We start from the raw sequence: 25,458 nt of genomic DNA, 5'->3' as shown, positions 1-25,458 counted from the left end.
GCTGTTTGATAGAGAGGTCAGTGTGACTTAAGAAATAACCTTTTGAGAACTACTAGGTTAGGACATTAGGTACAATATGTTTTTTTTCTGTAAACCGCTATGTTTTTATCTTAATAAGTATTATTTATGTTAGATACTGACAGCTTGAAGGTTTTCTATCAGGTGTTTGAGCAGGAAGAATACTCAAAGCTTACGAACATTTATTCTGAGTGCATTACATGAGGGCCATCTGATAAAAGCCCTAACAAGAAGCTATGTTTGGTGGCCCAAAATGGACCAAGAAATACAAGAATGGGTAGCCATGTGTAGGCCATGCAGGAGTGGGAACAACCCCAAGCACTGTGGTCAAGGGTCCACATCAATTTTGCAGGGCCCTTCCATGGCCAAACATTCCTAGTGGTCGTGAATGCGTACTCCAAATGACTGGACATCATCCTGATGGGCACAACCACTACAGATGCACTAATTAGGGTATTAAGGAAGTTGTTTGCCATGCACGGCCTACCTGATGTAATTGTGTCAGATAACGGTCCACAATTATGCACAGTCACTCATGCTCTTGTTACCTCTCGCCTGGACTACTGCAATGCTCTCTACATGGGGCTCCCCTTGAAGAGCACCCGGAGGCTCCAGTTGGTTCAGAATGCAGCTGCGCGGGTGATAGAAGGAGCCAATTGTGGCTCCCATGTAACACCACTCCTGCGCAAGCTGCACTGGCTGCCTGTGGTCTTTCGGGTGCACTTCAAGGTGTTGGTTACCACCTTTAAAGCGCTCCATGGCTTAGGACCAGGTTACTTACGGAACCGCCTACTGCCACCGTTTGCCTCCCATCGATCCGTGCGCTCTCACAGGGAGGGACTCCTCAGGTTACTGTCAGCTAAGCAATGTCAACTGGGGGCCCCCAGGGGGAGGGCCTTCTCTGTGGGGGCTCCCACCCTGTGGAACGAACTTCCCCCAGGACTTCGTCAACTTCCTGACCTTCGAACCTTCCGCCGCGAGCTGAAGACATATTTATTTATTCGCGCAGGACTGGCATAGGATTTTAGACATTTTATTTGGTTTTTAATCTTATTTAGGGTTTTATTGTTTTAAATATATTTTAATTCAGGCCAAATTTAACAAGTTTTTTAATTATTGTTTTATTTTGTATTTATTATTGTTGTTTTGTTTTATCTGGCTGTGAACCGCCCTGAGTCCTTCGGGAGAAGGGCGGTATAAAAATCTAAATAAATAAATAAATAAATAAAATATCTAAGTGGGTAATGCAAGTGAGAAATCATATGTGGGATAAGAAAGAATGAGTGTACATTTAAAGCAGGGTAGATATGATTTAAATCAATTGACTTAAGTAACAAGAAGTCTCAGCATAATTTTATTTAAATCACACATTATGCATTAGTCAGAAGGATTTTATAATAACTTTTAGTTAAAGCTTTTCCTATGGTTTATTCTCTTCACATTTTTAGAATTTAGAGACATAGATTTCATTCTGAATACCGTAGATACCTTTTCTATCAGATTATCTTCTGATCAATTTTAATAGCAAATGGAATGATGATTCATGGTAAGCAAGCAGATACAGACTCATGAAATTCATTTAATTACTGGGGATGTTTTGTGGATATTTTTCTGCTGTTATCTGCTAGCAGAACCAACAGCTTTTATACTGTATTAATAAATTTGTTCATTCATTGATCTTCATCTTGGCATTTTAGAGACAGGTGAGTTACTGAGTTTATTATGCTGTTTCTTATCTCGGTATTTGCATGTGGGATATCAAACTCTGTAATTATAAGTGATCTTCATAATTGTGTCTTTGAGCTGGGTTGATTTAGTTTAGAAAACATTTTAAGAAAAGCTTTAAAATCTGATTTAAGTTAAACATATATTTGAGGCAGTAGTGGGTTGCCCCCGGTTCGCACCGGTTCTATAGAACTGGTAGTAAAACCGGCAGAAGCTTCTGCCCACCAACCCGGATGTCGTCATAGGTGATCTGCGCATGCGCGAACCGGTAGTAAAGGTTAGTAGAACCCACCCCTGATTTGAGGAAATGAATGAGGAAAGTATTTTTAGATTTTGCCTTGAAGATCAGTTGTGGTTAATATTAACCACATGTACTTCAGGACAAAATGCAGTTACTATGAATTGGGAAGAGATTTAAAAGCTCATGAAACAAGGACAAAAGGAAGGGACATTTTTTGCTATGATCTGGCTGGTATTTCTCACCTAAAAACTTCATGAAATCTAAGACTAGAAAATAAAATAACTGCTTAAGGTCAGTTTTGTTGTGTCTCGGACAGACATGAACCTGAAGCTGTGTTGATTGCTTGAGGGAAAGTTCATAGGCTACTCTTTGAAGGATAACTGCCTTAGTTGCTATGATATTTAACTTTTTATAAATGGAACACTTTTCCTTGACAAGCATGGCAAGTTGTTAGATTTTCAGATCAATCAAGGAATAATGTTTTGTATTGTTCCTTTCATTCCTGGAAGAGGTAAAATTTTTGATATGCTCTAGAGTGAGGTTTTTCTAATCTTTCCAATAAGGGAACAGAAGAGATAGGTGGTATATGTATATAGGTACATGTAGTCTTGACTTACAACTCAGCCCAAAATTTCTGCCCTTAAGTGAGACATTTGTCATGTGAGTTTTGGCCCAGTTGTTAAATGAATCACTGCAATTGTTAGTAACATTATTGTTAAGTGAATCTAGCTTTCCTCACTGACTTTCCTTGTCAAAAGGTCAAAAGATCATATGACCCTGGGACACTGCAGTAGTCATAAATGCATAAATACATGCTATGGGTTTGACCGGATTCAAGAGAACCTGTAGCTAACGTTCGGACAATACTTTAAATAGAGCACAATATTTAATTTTTAAGTATTATGCCATTTATGTTTTAAAGTTTTTCTTTAACATATTTTTTATTGTAATAGGGATACTTGGTAGCATGTGTCAAATATATAAATAACTAATAATTTTGCATGCATTCCACCATTCTTTTTGATTCAGTGATTCAAGATAGCAGGATTCAAAATGAAGGTCAATGATATTTGTGGGATGAAGCCAATATTCAACAGGAAATGATTTCTTTAGGCTTCATAATGCACTTCTTGTTTGTCCCAGTATAAGACCACCCATAATTTTGGGTGGGCAGAAATAGAGAATATAATCTTCAGGCTGCTAGAAGGTTGTCTTCTCCCTTATTTGTTTATCACATTTTATCACATTTTTTTGTAATTTTTTTTTGCTCCATTCTTGCTCCATTAAAAGTAGTGCTTTTGCCTCTCTGGTGGTATAGGCAGGACTTCCTTCCGTTTGACCCAATGCTGCATTCCAATTGGCTGGTGAGGATTCTGGAGATTCATCTTTGCAGACCTTGCTCTTGGTTTTACTTTTCTATTGGGCTCATGGCTGGGCTTCTTGCCATAAAAATGGGACCTTTGGTGGGGGATCCAAGAGGATTCATCAGCGAAAGGGTGAACATTGTCTGTTCATTTCTCTTTTTAACAGGTTCAGGGGAAAAATGATAAAGTCCGTCCTTCCTTCCTTCCTTCCTTCCTTCCTTCCTTCCTTCCTTCCTTCCTTCCTTCCTTCCTTCCTTCCTTCCTTCCAATTGGCAAGAATTCTGAGCCATGTGATAGGGCTGGATTAAAGCCAACTGATGCCCTAAGGACAGTTGTAATCAAAATTCTCACGCCATGAGCTAAAAACAAATATATCTGACAGTACGTTCAAACCAAAATTTTAAACTTGAGTCATTTACCATGCCAAAGAAAACAGATTTTTAACAACGCAGATTAAAATTGAACAGGGTAGATAAAAAATAAATTCAGAAAAAGTTGTCTACAATCAAGTATGGCCGTGAAAAATTAACAAAGGGCAGGACAGCTAAAGAAAGAAAATGTTGGTGCTTTCCTTTCCTTGGTGCCTTAAGGATCTGCTTATTTTGCCGAATGGTTAATTCAGGACTACCAACTGACTAGAAAAACTATTAAATAGTTGGACTTTTTTCCTCCCTCAGTCATCAGAAAACATCCCCACAGAACAACAAGCAATTGGTGCTTACTATAATGTCATGGGTAGAAGTTGGGGAAGAGGGCACGAAAAGCCATTAATATGGAGGAAAAAAGGGTGAGATCCAAAAAAAAGGATTTCTTAAAATTGGCTTTGTTTTCAGCTAGTTTATTAGTTTATTTAGGCCTCAAGTTAATTCAGATTCCCCAACTTTGATAGCTTCTAGGTGTGTTGAAGTGCAAACTCCATTGTTTCCATCATGTATGGCAACTGGGAGCTTAGTTACAGATGATATTGTTAAGTTAAAAATAGTAATAAAACCAAGATTAACTTTGATTGAAATGGATTTTGCCAAAGTTTATTGCCATAAAGGACAATATTTAGGATGTGGTTCCTCGAGATCCCCTATAAAATTGCCACTGCATTATACTTCTTAAGAAGATAGGAGGAGAAATAAGCACTAAGGAAATCAAACAATTCATTTGATTCTAATTACATTGAAATGAATCTAAATTATTTAGAAATAGTTTTTCCCTGGATCTTCCCTGACATGCCAGTATATTCTTTGATATAGCCTCCGAGAAAAGTTACATTTTCCAGTGTAATCAATGGGAGTTTTCTTGTTTTATTATTTTTAATTTGTTTATGATTTGTTTGCTTTATATCTTGTATTATTGTGTGCACGTGCATTAGAAGAGGGTGTGCTTGAAGAGAATATCTTCTAGTATTCAGAAGTTAAGGGATGCGGTGACTTAGTGGATAAGAAGCTGAGCTTGTCGATCGAAAGGTTGGCAGTTCAGTGGTTCGAATCCCTAGTGCTGTGTAACGGGGTGAGCTCCCATTACTTGCCCCAGCTTCTGCCAACCTAGCAGTTTGAAAGCACGTAAAAAATGCAAGTAGAAAAATAGGGACCACCTGTTCTGTTTCCCTTCCCCCAATACTCCCAGCAAAGAGTCCGTCAGAGGCCTTCCTTTTTTTTCCCTTTTATTTACATAGATACATGTCCTGGCCACGTCTACCCACGGGCCTGCCAAGTTTCTGGAGATAACGAGGAAATTATAGATAAGGCCAGAATTACTCACGAATATATTCTTCCCTCCATGAATTAGCTCGCGCCAAATTCATTGCTTTGTCCAAGACAAAAAACCAGGAAGTCCCGCCTCCTATTTATAGTCTCTGCAGATGTCACTGCATGACAATTATGACTTGGCTTTGTCCCAACTCTTCCGCTGCTGCGCACGCCGATCAAGCCTTCGTAAACTAGCGTCCCCCCAAAACTGATCTTGGGGCGTTGCCAAATCAGAAGAAGGCCGGGAGAATCAGGCCTTGCCGGCCCCTCCCTTTGAGTGGGTGCCAGGGAGGAGAGGGCTCAAGAGAAGCAGGGCTTGCCAGGTCTTCTCCCTCATTTTCTGAATCATCCGAGTCCAGGAGTCTGGGTCCAGGAACCTGGGTCACAACACTATCCTCACCGCAGGGCCCTTCCCCGGGCTGACGATCGGGATGCGGTCGGGCTGGGTTCTGCTCATGGAAGGCCTGCACCAGGTCAGGGGCATGAGCGTCGGAGGCATCTACCCAGGAGAAATCAGTCCCGTATCCCTTCCACGCGATCAAATATTGGAAACGACCCTTTAGCCAGCGAGAGTCTCGTCGCTGTGGACTTCAGATTCCTCCGACCCGTCCTCGGCGACAGTGACGGGTGCTGTTGGGCACCGAAGGGGACTCGGTATGGCCTCAGGAACCAGAAGGGACCGTGAAAACGGGTGGATCCGCATGGATCGTGGCAGGGTCAGTCGGTAGGCTACCGGGTTGATGACTGCCTCGACAGGAACGGGCCGATGAATCGGTGGTCCAACTTTACCGGCGGTCGGACGGGAGGTGTTTGGTGGAGAGCCACACCGTCTCCAACTGCCAGCGGGGCGTTGCCCGTCGGGAGCGGTCAGCGGACCGTTTGTAGTCCTCCTTTGCCCGATTCAGCTGCTGACGTACCAACTGTTGGACCGCATGCAATTCCGTCAGGAAGGTCTGCGTTTCGGGAACAGGAGAGTCCGGTGGTGCCAGAGGGAAGAGCCGCGGATGGTACCCCATTGGCAAAGAACGGGTCATCTGAGTAGAGGTGTGCTGAGAGTTGTTAAAAGCAAACTCCGCCAGAGACAGGTAGTCGGCCCAGTTGTCCTGTTGCTGGTTGATGAAGCAACGGAGATACTGTTCCAGTATACCGATGACCTTCTCTGTACCCCCGTCGGTCTCCGGATGGTGCGATGACGACAGACATACCTGCACCTCCAACGCGGCCATCAGGCTCTTCCAGAAGCGGGCTGTGAACTGAACTCCGCGGTCCGAAACCACCCTGTCCGGTAGACCATGGAGGCGGAAGATGTGCTGCAGAAAGAGACGGGCCGTTTTTGCGGCTGTGGGCAGTCCGCGGCATGGGATGAAGTGTGCCATCTTGGTGAGCATGTCCACCACCACCAGCACCGTGGTGAACCCAGAGGACGGCGGCAGGTCTGTCAGGAAATCCATAGAGATCGCCCCCCAGGGTCTGTCGGGTGTCGGCAAGGGTTGGAGGAGCCCGGGAGGGGCCCCCGTGGCGGTCTTGGCTTGCCGGCACGGTACGCAGGATGTCACGTAGGCATGTATATCATGCCGCACTCGGGGCCACCAAAAGGTCCGTGTCACCAGGTGGAGGGTCTTGAAGAACCCAAAATGTCCTGCTGCAGGGTTGTCGTGGCACTGGGTCATGACGAGGGCTCGGAGTGGTCCTGTGGGCACATATAATCGCCCCCGAAACTTGAGTAACTCCTCCTAGGTGCAAGGAGACGTGGGGCCCACCTCCGCTCTCCTTTGCTGCGACCAGGCGTCCTGGCGCTGCGCCTCTCGCACCTGGGCCCGCAAGTCCACTGGCTCCCGTGCTGCGGCCAAGGCTTCTGCCGGCAGCACTGTCCGTGGAGGAAGGGGGTCCTTGGCGCAGAGGTACTCTGGCTTGCGGGACAGGGCATCCGCCCTCCGGTTGTGACCGCTGGGAATGTAGGTCACGCGGAAGTTGAACCGGGCAAAAAACAACGACCACCGGATCTGCCGCTGGTTTAACTTCCGAGCTGTGGTGAGGTGCTCGAGATTCCGATGGTCCGTTCGTACCTCCACCTGATGTCGGGCCCCCTCCAGATGGTGTCGCCAAGCCTCGAATGCAGCCTTGATAGCCAGCAACTCTTTTTCCCAGATAGTGTAGTTGCGCTCGGAAGGGTTGAGTTTCCGGGAGTAGTAAGCGCAGGAAAAGTGTGCCGCCATTCGCCGGAGCCTGTAGCAGCACCGCCCCAGAGCCACATTGGACGCGTCCGTTTCCACCACAAAAGGCCGGAGCGGGTCGGGATGCCTCAGGACGGGTTCCGTGACGAAGGCTTTCTTGAGGGCTGTGAATGCTTCTGCCGCGGGGACCCCACCGAATGCAACCTTCTTCCTGAGGAGCTGGGTAAGTGGAGCTATCAGTGTGGCGAAGCCCGGGATGAAGGTCCGGTAGTAGTTGGCGGCCCAGTAGGCGCTGAACATCCTTCACCCGACGAGGGCTTCCCAGCTACACAAAGCTTCTACTTTACATGGGTCCATGGCTATGCCCTCGGGCGAGATGATATGCCCGAGGAATTCTATGGAAGTCCGGAAGAAGACGCATTTCTCCAGCCGCATTGAGTTGTTGCTCCGCAAGCGTTGCAGAACCAGACTGACGTGTCGAAGGTGGCTTTCCTGGACCGGGAGTAAATCAGGATGTCGCCGAGGTAGATAACCACGAACCGATCCAACATGTCTCGAACACGTCGTTCATGAAGTGCTGAAAACGGCGGAGCATTGGTCAACCCAAATGGCATGACAGTGTATTCGTAGTGTCCGTATCGGTGCCGAATGCCGTCTTCCATTCGTCTCCTTCTCGTATCCGCACCAGGTTGTAGGCCCCGGAGATCGAGCTTGGTGAAGATCGTGGCCTCGCAACCTTTCCAGTAGCTCCGGGATGAGCGGCGGGGGTAGCGATTCCGCACCGTAATGGCGTTTAGCCGGCGGTAATCACAGCATAGGCGCAAGTCCCTGTCTTCTTCTTCACAAAGAGGACCGGGGCCGAGAGGGACTTTGAAGGCCGGATGAACCTCGGGCCAGGTTTTTGTCCAGGAAGTCCCTGAGGCGGCCAACTCGGGCTCCGACATGGAATACAGGCGCCCCACAGGCAGTGGTGCGTTGGGCAGAAGGTCCACGGGCAATCGAGGGGCCGATGCGGGGTAGTCGGTCCGCCTCTTCTCGCTGAACACGTCGGCGAAGTCCGTCAGCTCAGGAGGCAAGGTGATGGCAGCGGTGGGGCGTTCTGGCCGGCACAGGTGTGGCGGATGTGATCGACGCACTGCAGACTCGGGAAAGAGATGGCGTTCGCGACCAGGCCACCTGAGGATCGTGGGTCCGAAGCCAGGCCAACCCAAGGACCAAGGAAAATGAAGGTCCGCCGTGACATAAAACTGGATCGCCTCCTCATGGTCCCCAATAGCCAGGCGCAAAGGCTGGGTGGCGAATTTAATGGGGCGGACACCAGTTCTCGTCCATCAATTGTCTCTACCGCATCGGAGGGTCCACGGAACCACGGGGACCGCAAACTGGGTCACAAAGGCCTGGTCCATAAAGTTTGTTGTGGCCCCTGAGTCCACCAGCGCATGCGCCTGGAGCCCGTCCGTCTGGTTCCCCAACCATATCCGTGTGTCCAGAATCAGATGCCGAGGGGCCCAGAGTCTACTTCCATAGCGTCCAGTGGGGCTTAATGCGTGCCCGACCTAGGGTTTCCCGGTCGGGCCTGCCCGCTTCCGATTGGTCACGCTGTGATTCGGGACCGGCGTCGTGCCCCACTTCGCTTTCTGGGGCAAGAAGCGGCGTGGCGGGCTCCCACAGTACAGGCACAATCCCCCTTGGCGCCTCCGGTTCCGCTCCTGGGCTGTTAGGCGAGGTCTGGCCGCTCCCAACTCCATGGGCTCTTCCGCAGCGGTTACAAAACGTGGGCGACCCTGGGTGCTGGTGGTGCAGGAAGTGGGGGTGCAGATGTCGACGGAGGGTCCCGGGGTGCGACGGACGGTCGCCGTTGCAGACGGGCATCGAGGCGGAGACAAGGGCACCAAGTTGTCGAGGTCCGCGCGCCTCACGCGGGCCAGCTCGTCTTGCAATTCCTCTGAGAGTCCCTCCTGAACGCGTCCACCAGCGCTGCATCATTCCAGTCAGAGTCCTGGCACAAAAGACGAAATTCGGCGATGTACTCCTGCAGGGGGCGTTTCCCTTGACGGAGTTCCTTAAGGCGCCTGGTTGCCGTCAGCATTCGAATGGGGTCCTCATACATGGTGCGTAGGTGCTGCCAAAAACGCTGTTGGTCCGCCAGCAGGGGGCTGTCCTGGAGCAAGAGGGGCGTGGCCCATCGAGCAGCCGAGCCGGAAAGAAGGTTAATCACGAAGGCCACCTTAGCCCGGTCGTCTGGGAAATCCTCTGGCCTCATAGCCATGTAGAGCTGGCACTGTCCCAAGAAGGTCGGGAACATCTCAGGCTGCCCAGAAAACTTATCCGGCACGGTTATCGGGCACTTCGATCGAGGAGGAGGAGTGGGAGGATGGGGGGGCCTGCAGGCACATTCCTGGCAGCAAGTTGGCCTGCCAAGTGAGCCACTTGCTGCTGGAGCTGTTGATTAGCCGCGTGTAGCTGCTCTAACTGCTGCTGTACCTGCTGCTGATCCATCTTTGGTGGAAGATGTTTTAGTCAGGTCTTGGACAAAATGTTCTGTTTCCCTTCCCCCAATACTCCCAGCAAAGAGTCCGTCAGAGGCCTTCCTTTTTTCCTTTTATTTACATAGATACATGTCCTGGCCACGTCTACCCACGGGCCTGCCAAGTTTCTGGAGATAACGAGGAAATTATAGATAAGGCCAGAATTACTCACGAATATATTCTTCCCTCCATGAATTAGCTCGCGCCAAATTCATTGCTTTGTCCAAGACAAAAAACCAGGAAGTCCCGCCTCCTATTTATAGTCTCTGCAGATGTCACTGCATGACAATTATGACTTGGCTTTGTCCCAACTCTTCCGCTGCTGCGCACGCCGATCAAGCCTTCGTAATCTTGCGTCCCTCCAAAACTGTTCTTGGGGCGTTGCCAAATCAGAAGAAGGCCCGGGAGAATCAGGCCTTGCCGGCCCCTCCCTTTGAGTGGGTGCCAGGGAGGGAGAGGGCTCAAGAGAAGCAGGGCTTGCCAGGTCTTCTCCCTCATTTTCTGAATCATCCGAGTCCAGGAGTCTGGGTCCAGGAACCTGGGTCACAACACCACCTTTGGTGGGAAGGTAACAGCGTTCCATGCACCTTTGGTGTTTAATCATACTGGCCACATGACAACGGAGGCGTCTTTGGACAGCGCTGAATCTTCGACTTTGAAACGGAGATAAGCACCGCCCCCTAGCGTCGGGAACGACTAGCACATATGTGTGAGGGGAACCTTTATCTTTACCTTATTCAGAAGTTAGAAGGCATGAAGTGACAAATTCTAGACTTGGGGAATGTCAATAAAACCTCTCCTGCTGGATCAATCAAGATCTGATCAGTAGGACTGAAGGAAAGGTGTGTGCACATAAATAATTTTTTCCTTTCCTTGGACAAGCATTTCTGATTGCAGAGATGAAAGTCTGCAGTTAATGGGAAGAACTAAAAAAAATTGAAAAATGTGAAAACACTGGATAACATTGGCATTTCTGATGCATTTCTGCCTAAATCTGGTCCTCCTCATGCAAATCATTCATTGAAGAAGAGACAACTGAACTGCTGGAAGTCCACCTTCCAGATGTCAACCTAAGGACACTGATCTCTTTAGAAGATTTAGAAGAAGTGCGCACTCACATTTTCGGTTCTGGGCGAACAGGTTGTTACAGTATGTGATGCGTACCTCTGCATATGTACAGTCTTCCAGGAGCAGAAAAATGATTTATATCCCTCTTGTGTATGCGTGGGAGAATCAACGAATCTTACCGTCGGCCCATCATTCCTGTTAGAATTCTATTAAGGTTTAACTTTTCAAGAAAGCACTTAGAAAAAGGTGTTAAGAGTAGAATTTTGGAGGTGAAAAGTTTGGATGAAAATATATATCTTATCAGATGACTTGTGAAATGTATTCAGTGGAATGTAAACTCTCTGGCGGTTTGATATGCTGAGGTGATGGCAAGGCAGAGCTGTCCTGTCAACAAAAGCATGGTTTGGATGATGTCATTTTATCTTTTCTTTTATGCAGTAGAGGAAGTCTGACACAGTACTTTCATGTACGTTGGCAGTGTGAAAAATGCAAATCTTCCTTTTTTCTTTGCTACCTCCCAGAACGGATTGGATTATTCCCTTGCCCCCTTTGAGAACATTTGGGTGAGTGGGGTGGGTGTTACCAGGTAAAATGCGTGATTTACCCTTGCAGAGGTTTAAATCTCTATTTTTACATCCCTTTAAAGAGATCTTAGATTTATCCATGTCTGGAATTCAGCCCTTGTTGTGTTGGGCAAAGGTTAGAGTTACCAACAAGCCAATGAAGAAAATCGAAGATAAGATGAAACTATAAAGAAAATTAGGACTTAAATTTTAGTTAATTAAAATTTAAGTTTAAACTAAAGAAGATTAGCACCAACTAGGACTTAAAGGTTGGAGCAGTATTTCTTAACCTCTGGCACTTGACGATGGATGGACTTCAATTCCCAGAATTCCCAACTCTGCTCACTTGGGAATTCTGGGTGTTGAAGTCCACCCATCTTCAAATGCCTGAGAAACATTGGCTTAGATTGTAAAGTGTCCTCTACTGGGAATCAAACAGATAGCTAAAACTTGCAGAGGCCCTAGTTTTAGAGATGACTTTTCTTTTTAAGTTCAGAGGAAGAAGCTGCAGAAAGAAGCTGCTCTTTGCTCCCTTAGTTTATCTACTCTTCAGCCTGAAGTCAAAGTAAGGTATTTAAAAAGAATATTGGTTGGAGGGCAGAGGGAGAGAGTTTAGTTTTATCATCTATTTTTATTTATTTTATTTTATTTTATTTTATTTATTTATTTATTTTGTCACACATTATATATAAGCATAGCATGAAATAATTATACAATATATAAGTATATATATATGAGTAATAACTATATTAATTGGATATAATGAAAGGAAACAATAGGACAGGAACGGTAGGCACGTTTGTGCTCTTATGCATACCCCTTACAGACCTCTTAGAAATGGGGTGAGGTCAATGGTAGATAGTTTTTGGTTGAAGCTTTGGGGATTTTGGGAAGAGACCACAGAGTCAGGTAGTGTATTTCAAGCATTAACAACTCTGTTACTGAAGTCATATTTTCTGCAATCAAGATTGGAGCGATTGGAGACTTCCGGTGGCTCCGCTTCGTTAATGGCGGGCTATTTCAGACCGCCAGTTCTGTGTGATTCTGTAGAGCTGTTTAGACAGCGTTAATCTGCTGTCAAGCAGCTTGTAAATCTCTTCCCTCGGGCAAAGAGGGGAAGGTGAGCATTCGGGCTGAAGTAGAGCCCCCAAGGAAAGCCCCAGGAAGATTTCTGGTGGCTTGTTGGGAACGATCCTTCTACAGCCCGAAAAAAGCTCCGGAATCCAGAATGCTTCTGCCAAATGGCAGAACAAAACGCAGCGCCCATGTCTGTGACTGAAATGGATTACTGAAGGACTGCTAACATGGACAGAGCTGAAAACAGGAGCGTTGGCATTTGATTGTAAGATGATTTTAACTCCCTGACAGAGAAGGTATTCGTATTCAAGATTGGAGATGATGAAAGGAAATTATTTATTATTATTATTTATTTATTTATTTTATTTTATTTGATTTTTATACCGCCCTTCTCCCGAAGGACTCAGGGCGGTGTACAGGCATAATAAAATCGACAATACAATATACAAGTTTAAAATACGATTTAAAAAATTTAAATTAGCCCAGTAATTAAAATTTACCATACTAAAAAAAAACCGTTTAAGATTAATAAAATTTAACATTAAAATCCCAATTTAAGCCAGCCCCGCGCGGATAAAAAGATGAGTCTTGAGTTCGCGACGAAATGTCCGAAGGTCAGGTATTTGGCGTAAACCCGGGGGAAGCTCGTTCCAGAGTGTGGGAGCCCCCACAGAGAAGGCCCTCCCCCTGGGGGCCGCCAGCCGACATTGTTTGGCGGACAGCACCCTGAGAAGTCCCTCTCTATGGGAGCGTACGGGTCGGTGGGAGGCGTGTGGTAACAGCAGGCGGTCCCATAAGTACCCAGGTCCTAAGCCATGGAGCGATTTAAAGGTCATAACCAGCACCTTAAAGTGCACCCGGAAGGCCACAGGCAGCCAGTGCAGTCTGCGCAGGAGCGGTGTTACATGGGAGCTACGTGTAGCTCCCTCTATAACCCGCGCAGCTGCATTCTGGACTAACTGAAGCCTCCGAGTGCACTTCAAGGGGAGCCCCATGTAGAGAGCATTACAGTAATCCAAGCGAGAGGTAACGAGCGCATGAGTGACTGTGCATAAGGCATCCTGATCAAGGAAGGGGCGCAACTGCCGAACCAGGCGAACCTGGTGGAAGGCCCTCCTGGCGATGGCCGTCAAATGGTCTTCAAACGACAGCCGATCATCCAGGAGGACACCCAAGTTGCGCACCCTATCCTTTGGGGCCAGTAACTCGCCTCCAACAGCCAGCCGCGGCTGCAGCTGACTGAATCGGGGTGCCGGCATCCACAGCCACTCCGTCTTGGAGGGATTAAGCTTGAGCCTGTTTCTCCCCATCCAGACCCGTACAGCTTCCAAATGGCGTTTTGTGTATTGGAAGTGAAAGCTAAGCTAAGCGAAAGCTAAGGAAATGCTTATTACAATTGCTGGCGTGGAACCTTTAAGAAGAATCTAACAAGATATTTTTTTAAAAAATGGAATTTTTCTTTTAATCTCTTTTTTTTATTATCTTTTTCTTACAGTGTTTAAGAAGAAAAGCTTACTGAATTTTTTTTCTTTTCTTCTTCTTCTTGGTATTACTTAGTTTAAAAATGGCCTTCAAGCAAAGAGATTTAACCACTTCTAAAATATTGGAAATTTCTTCAGTTCAGATATGGAAATTAAAAGAAGATATTAAAGAAAGTCTAAGGAATTTTTTACAGGAGCTTATGGAGGCTCATCTTTCAGAAATAGATCAAAAATTTAATGAAATGGAGAAAGAAATACTGGATTTTAAAGATATGGTGGAAAAGCAGAGGAGGGAGATGAAAAAATTAAAGGAATCAATTACCCCATTATTGTTATCTAGTATTCAGACAGAAGAAAGACTGGATGAACTTAACCAAATTAATTTAGATTTGCAAAGGAAAATAGACGAAGTTCAAATTAATTTGAATTTAGAAAATAAAATAGATGATATTCAGGTTAAGGTAGATAGGGCAGATGAAGAAAGGGTTATATTACAATATAAATTAATGGAATATGCTATAAGGGTAAGGGGTTTAAAAGAATGTAAAGAGGAAAATTTGAAAAAGATTTTTATTCAGGCCTTTGCTCAGATAGAGGGAGTGAAACCAGAAGATTTTGAAGTTAATATTGAAAAAAATTATCGTGTCAATTCTTGGTTGGCAAGGCAGAAGTGTTTACCGAGAGATGTGGTTATTTATTTTACAAATAAGAAGATTAGGTATGGAATTTTGCAAGCATTTTATAAAAATAAATTTCAAATATTAGGACAAGATATAATAATGATGAAGGAAATTCCTCCTAAAATGTTAAGAAAGAGAAAAGAATTTGCCTTTTTAGTGGTTGAGCTTAAGAAACATCAGATATATTTTAGATGAGAAGTTCCAGCTGGTTTAACAGTGAACTATAAAGGAAGAAAGTATTTTCTCAATACAGTTTTTAAAGCACGAGATTTCTACACTAATGTATTAAAGATTGGGAACCCTTTATCAATAGATGTTAAGTTGAATGGTGAATAGATGGTGGAAAATGTGTAAGACAGAAGAAAGGGAGGGAGAATGTTTAAATTCTATTATATATGATTATGGTTAATTTTTGTAAATGATTTATTTTGGATATAAATGTGTAATTTTAGGGGTACTATTTGATTTATTTGAGGTATAAAGGAATAGGAAGATGGAATATTGTTTAACTTTGAGGAACAGGTAGTAAAATTTAGGAATCTGGATTAAATATTATATTTAAGAGATGAATGTAATGTTGTTATATGGCTAACTAGAATTTAATTGTTATAACAAATATATTTTAGATAAGTTATAGGTGTAATTTTAATAATGGTATTTGATATAAGCAAGGTAAAGTGAAGATTTTAATTATTACAATTGATATATTGGATATTTGTAATATTATTTGATGTATATAAATGATATCAAAGATATGAAAAGTTGGATTATTGTTTACCCTTGAAGGTTGGACAGAAAAAATTAAGAAATTAAGTTGGAAATATGAACTATTCTTGAGAGACTGCTTAAGGAAGAAAGACATTTTAGAAGAACCCTTGGTGAATATTGGAAGATGGAACGTTGTTTTGGTATTGATTGATGAAGGTTGGATATTAAAAACTATGTACTTTATTCAAGAACAAACACTAACTCAATCGGAAATTTTTGAGAACTCTAGGAGTGGAATGGTCTGATATATAATAGATTGGAAGAAATGTATTTTCTTTGTTTCTGGAAGGGGAGTTGAGATTTTAAGGAGTGACTATGGATTATGATTTGTGTTATATTTTAATTTTTGTTGTTAGTTTTATACCCTGTATTCGGTTCTGGGAAGTCCCGGGGGGTGGGGGGAGGAAGGGGAAGGGAGGGGGAGGGGGGATGAGGGTAGAAAATGGATTGATAGTTAATGTACAAAGATGATTGAAAATGTATAATTAATGTAAGATCGGAGCTGCCTGGCTACCATTTCAGAATGATGGGAAAGAAGGAAGTAGAAGAGAGAAGGAGGTAGGAAAGAGAAGAGGAGAAATAGGAAAGGAAGGAAGAGGGATAGAAGAGGGAGAAGAAAGGAGTAGGGAGGAAGGAGGAGAGGATGTAGATAAGAGAAGGGGAGGATGGTCGTGGAAAGTAGAAGAAGGTAGAGAAGGGAAGAGTGTTAAAGGAAGGAGGTGGTGACCGGGCAGGTCCGATTAATTGTATATGATGGTACACTAAATATGTTATTGGATATGAATGTTAAAATAAAACTTTTTTATTAAAAAAAAAGATTGGAACGATTAACATTAAGCTTAAATCTATTGTGTGCTCGTGTATTGTTGCATTTGAAGCTGAAGTAGTCTTCGACAGGAAGGACATTGTAATAGATGATTCTATGAGTTAAACTCAGGTCATGTCGAAGGCGGTGTAGTTCTAAATTTTCTAAACCCAGGATTTCAAGTCTGGTGGCATAAGGTATTTTGTTGTATTCGGAGGAGTGGAGAACTCTTCTTGTAAAATATTTCTGGACACGTTCAATTGTATTGATGTCAGAAATGTGGTATGGGTTCCAAACAGTCGAGCTGTATTCAATAATTGGTCTAGCAAATGTTTTATATGCTCTGGTTAGTAGTGTAGTGTTTTTGGAGAAGAAGCTAAGCAAGATTAGGTGTACAACTTTTAAGGCCTTTTTTGCGATGTAGTTGCAGTGGGCTTTGGCACTTTTTTTTTTTTTTACATTTATATCCCGCCCTTCTCCGAAGACTCAGGGCGGCTTACAGTGTATAAGGCAGTGTATAAGGCACTTAGATCATTTGATATGAAAACTCCAAGATCTTTAACAGGGTGGGGGTCATCAGTAAGGTAATGTCCATCAAGCTTGTACTTAGTGTTTAGGTTCTTTTTTCCAATATGTAAGACTGAGCATTTGCTGGTTGAGATTTGGAGTTGCCAAGTTTTAGACCAAGCAGTTAGATGATCAAGGTCTTTTTGGAGGATAGCTGTATTGTTGGTGGTGTTAAATAGTTTGACATCGTCAGCAAAGAGAACACAATTACTTGTAATATGGTCACAGAGATCATTAATGTATAATATGAAGAGTGTTGGTCCAAGAACGCTGCCTTGGGGAACGCCACTTTCAACAGGAACAGGATTTAATAGAGCATTGCCAATTTTGACCACTTCTAATTGGGGTGGGAGAGGGAAGATCAACATGTTCGTCCTCCCCAGCTTTTTTGTTTTTTTATTGAAGAAATGTGGCTACCTGGAGGGAAAGAGGGGGACATTAAGGAAGGGAAAGGTTTGGGAATCTCATCCTGTAGCTGCCTTTCATGCAAGTGTAGGAAGTTAGCACCCACCCCTGTCCTAGGAAAATGAAATATTCTAGGAAAAATTAAAAAGGCAGAATGTTATATTTTCCATAAAGGAAAAACATGTTTCTAAGGACAAACTCAGAGCCTCAGCTCCCTGTCCCCTACCTCCTGCAGATATTTTGGTGCCAATCTATCTGCAAGACAAAGGCTGGGCCAGCTTATCTACAACACAAAAGACATGGCCCTCAGGACATGATAGGATTAGCCCTCACTCAAGATCCAAACCAGAACAAAGCCATTAAGCCATTATAGGAATTGCCCAAAGCGCATTCATTACATCACCACCCAGCAAGATTCAACTAAGCTTGACTCAGAAAACCGTACAAGGTTAGCTAAGACCCCTACAGCCAATAGCTTGCCACAGGAACAGGAAGCTCAAATTCAAAGGCCAAGAGAGGGTATAAATCTCTCTCTCTCTCTTTCTCTCTCTCTCTCTCCCTCCCTCCCCCCCTCCCTCATGTGCTCTTTTTGGCCAGGACCTCAAACCATGTGGCCCTGTCCATCATTAAACCATCTTTCCAAGCAATCTCCATGTTTCCAGTGTCTTTCTTCCCACTTGGAACTGAACCCAGATGGACACAAGGATCATCTTCCCAAAGCCTAGAGAGGGAGAATGTCTAGGGAGATTCTCAATCATCCAGGTCAGGGTTGTCCCAAAGGTGTTTTTTTCCCCAAAAGACAGGTGAATTTTCTTGATTTTTTTTTCTTTGAAGACATTTCGCTTCTCATCCAAGAAGCTTCTTTGGTGCTTCAGAATGACTAAAAAGGCAGGAGAGCTTTGCAGCATCCCCATGGACAACTGATATGCGCAGACAACGGATTAGCAGAGAAAGCTGTGCAAGCAGCTCCCATTTTATCAAGCGATTGTCAGGAAGCTTAAAATGGAGGCATGGAAAGCAGGCCTAGTTTCTGCGGGGGTTGGGTGGGAACGAGGGAATGACAGTCAGGGGAGGGTGCTGCAATACCCCTGGAGTATGTAAGTGCGAGGAGATACAGCATCTTGAAACATGTTCATATGTAGCTTTGAGGTGTTGATCATTGTTTTGAATGTTTATTAAATGGCCTTTCATTTCTCAAGACTACCTGTAATCTGGATATCTGGGGAAAGGGGGTAAAAGCATTTTTCTTGGAATTTTTAAAAATGCCCTAGAATTTTGAATCCTAGTATCTTTTTAACTGGAGATTGTGTTGTGTTGTGTTGTGTTGTATTGTATTGTATTGTATTGTATTGTATTGTATTGTATTGTATTGTATTGTATTGTATTGTAATATTATTATAGTATAGTATATTTACATTACTACTACTATACTATACTATACTATACTATACTATACTATACTATACTATACTATACTATACTATACTATACTATACTATACTATACTATACTATACTGATAGTTACTTGGTTAAATGTTACCTTCTAAATAAATAAATAAATGTTAACTTTACATGGATTTTTTTGGTTTTTTTGCCCTGATCCCATTCTTCCTTGTCCTGATTTGATTCACTTGTTAGAGCATGGCGGCCCGGTCACCATGCGCAGGTCACGCCCAACCCAGCTTCATGAATGGGGTAAAACTTCGTGAAAAGTCACGTGATGGCAATGTGACACGGTGCGTTTGACACCCATGTGTTAGAGTGAGTTTTCCAACATAAGTCACTGACCAAATACTGCCCTTGTTTTCCTCCCAGCCTCCAAAAGGTTGCACCCCATGTAGATGTACTCAAAGTTTTGGTCCAGGGAGATTTATATATTTTTTTTATCCCGCCTTTATTATTTCTATAAGTAACTCAAGATGGCAAACTTACAAACAATACTCTTTCTTCCTCCTATTTTCCTCACAACAACAACCTTGTGACATGGTTTATGCTGACAGAGAGGAAATGACGCAAGCTGACTTTCATGCCTAAGACGGGACTAGAATTCACTGTGTCCTGGCTTCTAGCCTGAAGCCTTAACCACTAGACTAAACTGGGTCTGTCCTGCCAGCAGAACTTTAGATTGTTTTCAGAAATATTTTTCAAAGCCTTTTGAAGTAGTTTTTTAGCATTGAATTCCATACTTTTCTGAAAACGTATCTCTTTGCTATAACCAAATAGAATAGAAAGCTCTATTAGAAATGTGTGAAGAACAGCCATCAAGTGAAACTGTTTCTCCTAGCTATCTTTCTTGTGCATGCCTCCTCCTCTGTATGTAAGAAAAAATCCACAGTCTGAACATTAATCTTACAAATAAGGTGCTCACATGAAGCAATTTCTGGTATGGTGACATCTTCATCTTTTAAAGGTGGAGCATGAGAGATTTGCCATTTCTTAAAAATCAATTTCTGTCTTCAATTCTTGAGCAACAGCAGTCCTCTTATAAAATCTTTGAGGTTCATGCATTAAAGAAAAATCGTGTAACAAATACAGAGCTAACACATTCAACAGTTGATGATGACTCTGTTCTGGGTTGATGGTTTTAACCAAAACAATGTCTTTTACTGGTGCAAGATCACTGAAGTTCTTTTTATACTGGATGTTATGTTATGTTATGTTATGATATTATTATTTTATTATTTTTATTAAGAAAATTTATTTGGGTGCCCAACTCACTCATGGTAACTCTGGGTGGCTAACCAGACTAGGCTAAATAACCAGGCTAAATAATCCTGCATTACTTTCTGCTGAGACTCATTTCTAAAAATAAATATGCTTTTCGTTTTATTGAGAACTACAGTAGAACCTTTGCAGGAGTTTAGATAAACATCAGAGATATTATGGAATGTTCTTAAACATTCAAGTACTTTATGAGACTAGAACATTTAAATGTCTTCAATTAAAATACAAGGAAAACGTCAGATAAATTAAAAATAGGTAGAGATAGATATAGTTCTGCAAACTATCTACAGTAATTTGCAGAATGGTGCATGTGAAAGATTGGCTTTCTTAGCAGATTTAATCAAGATTTAAGAGAGGTCTGGAAAGGCAAGAATGACACTCAATTTGGTGTATTTATTGAGGCATCAGGATAGACACCGGGAGACCATGAGTTCTAGGTCCACCTTAGGGATAAAGCCAGCTGGATGACTTTGGGCCAGTTACTTTTTCTCAGCCAGAAGAAGGAGGCAAGGGCAAAACACTTCTGAAAAGTTTTGCGAAGAAAACTGCAAGGAGTTGTCCAGGCAGTCTCCGAGAATCAGACACAACTGAATGGAAGGGAGAGAAAAAAGGCGGCAATAGAACAGCAAAGGAAATTTCAGTGTTGAGAACTCTTTCACTCTGAATAACAAAATTGCAAACATTTATGACTTTCAGTAAAAGTGTACATATTTTACACTTCTTCAGATTCCTCTGTGAGTTGCAGATGTTTTTAATGAACGACGCTGTATCTGAAAAGCATTTAATCATTGCTAATATTTTATTTTAAATTAGAATAAAATAACATATTTTGAACAAATGATAGCCAAGAAATATAATATCCAACTGATCTTAAAGTAAGAGTGAACATGCCAATAAATATTATAGTTCAATTATAAAATTGAATTTTTTTTAGGGTAAATGTTAAATCAGATTAAAATGAGGAATGCATTGCTAGTTCTAGTAACTGTGATGGAACATAAGTCTTTATGCCTGTTATTTTACCAGATCATTAAAATATAGCAACATAATGAATCACACACACACACACACACACACACACACACACACACACACACACACACACAAGCTTAAAGTTTATCACATTAAATTTTCACATCAGAAAGCGCTTGCAACATTATATGTCAGAGACAATCCTTATCAAACAACTGGCTCCAATTGATTTCTCTTGCTTATCATCTGTTTTATTCTTCCTGTCCTCTGTGGAAACACCCTGATATCTAAACCAGGATACCTTTTTTTATGTCTTCTCTTATCTATGTTGAAGAATTATGTCTTTTAATATTAATTTTGAATGGAACCAATCTTTTCCTTTAGGTAGCAGGATAATAAAAAGTACCTTGAAGGAGTAGTGGACAGGTTTTCTCTCTGAATACATTTGCTTCCCCCATCATTAGCACTACGGCAGATCACTCACAGAGATCCTAATTGCTCCTCTTGTATATTATAATTGCCAGCGATATTATCCTAGACGTAGTGCTTAACTGATATCAGCATAGCTATCCTCGGCTGTATCATCAGGAATTTTTAAAGCTTTAGTGGGTAAGCTTAATTATTTGTGGGGCTCAGATGGTCTATTGATCCATCTGTGTAATTTTTAGAAGTGGAATGGAAAAGGGGAATACACAGGTGAAGAACTGGCTATGCTAATTATGCCATGAGATAAGTTGCATTTCTGGGATTGTGGTCTCTGGTTTATTTTTTTGGGAGGCGGTGTTGGTGAAGATTCTTGGCCTTAGAAGTGTATATTTCACAAAACTGGGGAGATCGTATTTGGTCAAGGCTTTGGAAGCCAGACTGGGATATCTTTAAATCTGTTGGTGTTAGAAACAGAGGACTTCAGATAAAATTTGTAAAGAAAGGATTTAAACAACATTTAAAATGTTTTTATTGTGCCAAAATTTCAAAAACCGTCAAATTTTTTATTTACAATCCAAAACTGAACACGCAGTAGAATTTGTTGTTCTATTTTTTATTTATTTATTTATTTATTTGTCATAACAGCATACAGAAGCATAAGCATGAAGTATCTATACAACATATAAGTATATATAAAAATATAAGCATGTAATAACTATATAAATTGTATATAATGAAAGGAAACAGTAGGACAGGAACGGTAGGCACGTTTGTGCTCTTATACACACCCCTTACAGACCTCTTAGGAATGGGGTGAGGTCAATAGTAGACAGTTTTTAGTTAAAGCTTTGGGGACTTTTGAGAAGAGACCACAGAGTCAGGTAGTGTATTCCAAGCATTAACAACTCTGTTACTGAAGTCATATTTTCTGCAATCAAGATTGGAGTGGTTAATATTAAGTTTAAATCTATTGTTTGCTCTTGTATTGTTGTGATTGAAGCTGAAGTAATCTTCAACAGGAAGGACATTGCAGTAGATGATTCTATGAGTTAAACACAGGTCCTGTCGGAGGCGGCGGAGTTCTAAGTTTTCTAAACTCAGGATTTCAAGTCTGGTGGCATAAGGTATTTTGTTGTATTCAGTTGTATTTTGTTGTATTTTGTTGTATTTCTACGGTTATACTTCAAAAGTAAAAGGATTTTGTCTGAAATGCATTGGGATTCAGGCTAAAATAATCATATAGCATTTTTATACACATGGTGGCCTATCTCTTTTTATTTCCTATGTTATGACTGCAACATCTTCTGAAATAAGGATCACTGCTGTCCTTTCTGTGGTGAAACGAGATACAGTTCAAAAACTGGTGGGATGATGTTCAAAACTAAACTTGTTTTGGTTTCATTTATACCTACATGAAATTGGTGGAAAACATAGTTATGATTGTTTTCACTATTTTTTTCCATCTATGAATTTGGTAATAATTTTCAAAGATTTTGAGCACCCATACACCCATAGTACAGTTTTTAATAATATTTTAATTTGTCCAGTTTTAACATGTTAAGGTTTTAATTTTTTTTTCTTGTTTTAAGCCATCCAGAATCATAATCTAGGGGAGATGGGAGGCATAAAAATTTAATAAATGAATAAATAAATAAAATAAAAACAAAAGGCTTTCAAGTGTCCTGAACAACTCTGGTTGTAAGTGAAAGTAGATTGCTAGAGCTACTGAGTATCCTAAGCTTATAGGAAAACCTGAATTATCTTTCTGGAGCAAATCCTTATGGGATCTTACCCTTATGCCTAATTCTGAATTGTGTTCATTCACAAGGATTAGTTCCAATACAGGTAGTCCTTAACTTACAACCACTATTGAGCCCAAAATTGTTATTGCTAAGCAAGACAGATGTTAAGTGAATTTTGTCCCTTTTTTACAACCTTTCTTGCCACAGTTGTTAAATGAATCACTGCAGGTGTTAAATTAGTAACACGGTTGTTAGGTGAATCTGGCTTACCGGGTTGTAAAAGATGATCACATGACCCTGGGACACTGCAACCATCATAAATACATGCCAGTTGCCCAGCATCTGAATTTTGATCATATGACTGTGGAGATGCTGCAGCAGTCGTAAGTGTAAAAAACGGTCATAAGTAACTTTTTTCAGTGCCACTGTAAATTTAAATTGTCACTAAATGAATGGTTATAAGTCAAAGACTATGTTGATCTCATAAAACCCTTCTTAGACATGAAGGCATTCAGCATGCACAAGGAAGAGTTCTGGGAACTGCTGCTGGGACACATAATATTGCATGGTCAGTCTAAACTCACTCTGACATTTCTCTGATCATGGACACATAGTGAGGAATCCCTTGATCTCCACAAGGGATCAAAATCAAGGGATTTTTCATATGTGTTAATATTTGAAAAATCCCCTTGTCTTTTAGATAGTTTAGAGCAGGGGTCTCCAACCTTGGCAACTTTAAGACTTGTGGACTTCAACTCCCAGAGTTCTGGGAGTTGATGTCTATAAGTCTTAAAGTTGCCAAGGTTGGAGACCCCTGGTTTAGAGGAAGTTTTGCAGTTACCGTATATACTCGAGTATAAGCCGACCCGAATATAAGCCGAGGTACCCAATTTTACCACAAAAACTGGGAAAAACTATTGACTCGAGTATAAGCCGAGGGTGGGAAATGAGGCAGCTACTGGTCAATGTAAAAAATAAAGATAGAGCCAAGTAAAATAACATGAATATTTATTTGAACGAAAAACAATAAAAGTGCAAAAGGGGGAAGGAGGATTCCCAGCTTTAGAAAATTTAGAACTACGCCGCCTTTGGTATGACCTGAGCATAGCTCATAAAATTATCTGCTACAATGTACTTCCTATCAATGACTACTTCAGCTTCAACCACAACAATACACGAGAACACAATAGATTCAAACTTAAAAGTGAACCTCTCCAATCTAGATTGCAGAAAATGTGACTTCAGTAACAGAGTTGTTAATGCCTGGAATGTGCTACCTGACTCTGTGGTCTCTTCCCAAAATCCCCAAAGCCTTAACCAAAGACTATCTAGTATTGACCTCACCCCATTCCTAAGAGGTCTGTAAGGGGCGTGCATAAGAGCACCAGCGTGCCTACCGTCCCTGTCCTAATGTTCCCTTTAGTTGTATTCCTTTTATGTATTCAATTCATGCTTATATTTATATAATTATTTAATATGTATTTGACAAAATAAAATGAATAGAATAGAATAGAATAGAATAGAATAGAATAGAATAGAATAGAATAGAATAGAATTTTTATTGGCCAAGTGTGATTGGACACACAAGGAATGAATGAATGAATGAATGAGTGAGTGAATAGAATAGAATAGAATAGAATAGAATAGAATAGAATAGAATTTTTATTGGCCAAGTGTGATTGGACACACAAGGAATGAATGAATGAATGAATGAGTGAATAGAATAGAATAGAATAGAATAGAATAGAATAGAATAGAATAGAATAGAATAGAATTTTTATTGGCTAAGTGTGATTGGACACACAAGGATCTACCACTTCTTTGGATGCCCTTCCCAAATTGAACACTGCAAGCATGAAAATGAGTCCTCCTTTAGCTTCCAAGGGACCAGGGTGCCTCTGAAGGTCAGTGCTCTAAGTACTAAGAACCCAGCACAAATCTAAGCCTGTATGCACACCAACAGTGAAAATACCCTGCACAGTGTCTCTTGGAAGAGAAGGTTAATTTTCATAGACGTTGGGGTGGCTCTTTTTTTTTTTTTTTGGCAGGGCAATAAGGGTCTCTAATATCATTAAACCCACTTTAGAAGTCTCTCTGTGTGTGTGTGTGTGTGTGTGAGAGAGAGAGAGAGAGAGAGAGAGGGAGGCTCCGGCTGAGCAAAGCGGCGGCGGGGAGGCCGCGGGGGAAACGCGGGAAGTAGTCGGAGATCTGCTTGATGGGGCGGATGGGACCTGGGCAGACGTCGATGGCCATGTGCTCCTGGATGCTGATGGGCGGCTTGTCGCGCTGCGGTGGCTCATGCAGGTGGCGCCCGGGGAAGGAGGCGGCTGCGGGGCTGCTGCGGGAGCCGCTGGTGCTGCTGGTGCTGTTGATGCTGCTGCCGCCGTTGC

The sequence above is a fragment of the Ahaetulla prasina genome, chromosome 1 (genome assembly GCF_028640845.1).
Source record: "Ahaetulla prasina isolate Xishuangbanna chromosome 1, ASM2864084v1, whole genome shotgun sequence".
NCBI classification, from domain to species: Eukaryota; Metazoa; Chordata; class Lepidosauria; order Squamata; family Colubridae; genus Ahaetulla; species Ahaetulla prasina.
Note: the sequence above shows the minus strand (reverse complement) of the source record.